The 2,819-nt window shown below is 48.6% G+C and overlaps 1 pseudogene; it reads right to left on the minus strand.

Moving 5' to 3' along the window:
• Positions 1-1,422: 1,422 nt before the first annotated feature.
• LOC102824087 lies at positions 1,423-2,182 on the minus strand (annotated as a pseudogene).
• Positions 2,183-2,819: the final 637 nt, after the last annotated feature.

The following is a 2,819-nucleotide window of genomic DNA, read 5'->3' on the forward strand; positions in this document are numbered from 1 at the left end:
ACCTGACAACAACAAGGGAAGACATGCTCAGTGTTTCTCAACTGAAAGAACAGAAGAAAAAATTTATGACTCAACTTGAAATATTAAAGTTGGGCAAAATATTGAAGATGGGCAAAATACTGAATGATGCATAAAGCATCAAAAGAAGCTGTACAGCCATTGTACCAAGAATAGATGGATGATATTCAGCTTTTCAAGCGGTAGCCTATGATCAAGAGCCAATGGTACTGAAGAAAGAAGTCCAAGGTACACTGAAGGCAATGACAAAGAACAAGACAGGAATTGATGGAATACAAATTGAAATCTTTCAATAAACTGATGCAGTACTGGAGCCACTCACTCTTTAATGCCAAGAAATTTGGCCAACTGATTGGAAGAGATCCATATTTGTACCCATTCCAAAGAAAGCTGACCCAACAGGATATGGAAATCATTGGACAATGTCATTAATATCACACTCAAGTAAAATTGTGCTAAAGATAATTCAAAGATGGCTGCAACAGTACATTGACAGGGAACAGCCAGAGGTTCAAACTGGACTCAGATGAGGGTGTCGATTGAGGAATATCGATGCTGATGTTGGGTAGATCTTGGCTGAAAGCAGAGATACCAGAAAGATGTTTACCCCTACTTTATTGACCATTCAAAAATTTTATTTGTGACTGTGTGGAACGTGACAAACTACAGACAACATTGCTTAGAACGAGTGGTCTGGAACACTTACTTGTGCTCATGAGGAACCTGTACATAGACAAAGAGGCACTTGTTCTAACAGAACAAGGGGACACTGAATGGTTAAAAATTAGGAAAGGTGTGAGCCAGGGTTGTATTCTTTCACCACACTTATTCAATCTGTATGCTGAGCAAATAATCTGAAAAGCAGAATTATGTGAAGAAGAACATGGCATCAGGATCGGAGGAAGACTCAACCTGTGATATGCAGATGATATAGCCTTACTTGCTGAAAGTAAACAAGACTTAAAATATTTACTGATGTAGACCATTTTGCTTGGATCAACCACCGACACTCATTGAAGCAGCAGTCAAGAAATCAAATGATGTATTGCATTAGGCAAATTTGCTGCCCAAACCTCTTCAAAGTGTTTAAGAGCAAAAATGTCAGTTTGAAGACTAAAGTGTGCCTGACCACGGTTTTTTTTTTTTTTTGACCTGGAGAAGTTTTATTACTGCCACTGCGGAAGCCTATGGGTCCGGCAGAGTCAGGACTGTGGGGTAGGGGCAGTTCTCAGCCAGGAACTTGGGAGTGGTGATATTAGTCTGGGGGGTGGGCAGTCCCCCCATTCAGGATACCCCTCCCTAAGCAGGTGAGCTGTTCCGGGGTCAGGACCTCCAGGTGGTAGCTGACAGAGGTGAGACGGGGTTCAGCCTACGGGCGTAACCTTGGCGATGAAGAGGAACTCCTCACGTAACATGGGGACGCCGGGACGCCGGGCCACCATGGCGCGGTCCATGTTGGGTCAGCTTCAAGGTAGCGTGCAGGCGCTGCCTCGTCACCGTCCTGCAGTGCACCCTCCAGCGGTCGACCGCAGCCAGCCCCGGGTCCTCGAGCAGTCGGTACAGGTTGCTAGTCCGCGCCACTAACTCCAGAAGCACAAAGCAGGTGCGCATGCCGGAGCGGAAGACGCCCAGCAGCACGGCCTCTGGGTCCCGGCACTGGATCTTGCGCAATAGCGTCGCCACCACCTCTTCTGAAGCCTCGCCGTCGTGGCAGATGCGCTTTGAGCAAGTTGCTGTAGGTGCGCCCGTCCAACCCTGGCCTCGTCTTGCGTCCGCCCGCATTCAGGCACTCATAGGCCACGTTGATGTTGTTGTTAAAGGCGGTCCTCTGGGAGTGGTGAGCCAGGCGAAGGTGCCACAAGGCGCGGCCCAGGCGCTGCTGTTGCAGCAGGAGCTGACCATGGGGTTCGCCGGCGCCGCCGTTTCCGGGCCAGCGCAAGCCCGTGTTTTTGAAATAAGGCGTCAGGAAGGCGATGGGCTCCTCGGGCCACGCTTCCGGCACTTTGAGCGGAGCTGTGCGCAGCATCTCCGTCTTGCCGACCTACCGCAAGAAGTCCTCCTCACTTTCGGCTACTGCCGTTGTCTGAGACACCGACGGCCCGCCGCTGTCCGTGAAACCGGCTACCGGGGCTACAGCTGGCCGCTGCTTCTCCACTGCCGCCATCTTCGGTGAGCCATGCTATTTTAATAGCTTCCTATACATGTGAAAGTTGGACAGTGAAAAAGGAAGACCATAGAAGAATTGATACGTTTGAGTTATGGCGTTGGTGAAGAATATTAAAAGTATCATGGACTGATAGAAGAACAAACAGATCTGTGTTGGAAGAAGTACAGGCAGAAACCTGAATGACTAGAGTTCGTCTCTTATACTTCGGACGTATAATCAGTGAGGACCAGTCTATGGAGAAGGACATCACGCTAGGTAAAGTGGAGGGTGAGTGAGAAAGAGAAACACCCTCAATGACAGGGATGGACATAGTGGCAGCAGCAATGTGCTAAGCTTATCAATGATTACGAGGATGGCACACGACTGGGCAGTAGTTTTGTTTTGTTAGGTATAAGGGTGCTTTGAGTAGGAACCGATTCAATGGCAGTTAAGAGCAGTAACAACCGGAGCTTTACAGAACAGGGACTCCGGGTCCAAAGGGCACACTAAAGTCCTGGCTTTTCTTTCTTGGTCCCTTCTCTGCTCATTTTTCTCTCCTTTTGTCTTTGTAGAATATGTTACAGGCCACACCCCTGTGAAACTCCCTTATAGCTGATCAGGGTTCTGATGTGATTAAGAGTATGGCCCACCACCC

This window comes from Chrysochloris asiatica, unplaced genomic scaffold (genome assembly GCF_000296735.1).
Source record: "Chrysochloris asiatica unplaced genomic scaffold, ChrAsi1.0 scaffold00055, whole genome shotgun sequence".
Lineage (NCBI taxonomy): Eukaryota > Metazoa > Chordata > Mammalia > Afrosoricida > Chrysochloridae > Chrysochloris > Chrysochloris asiatica.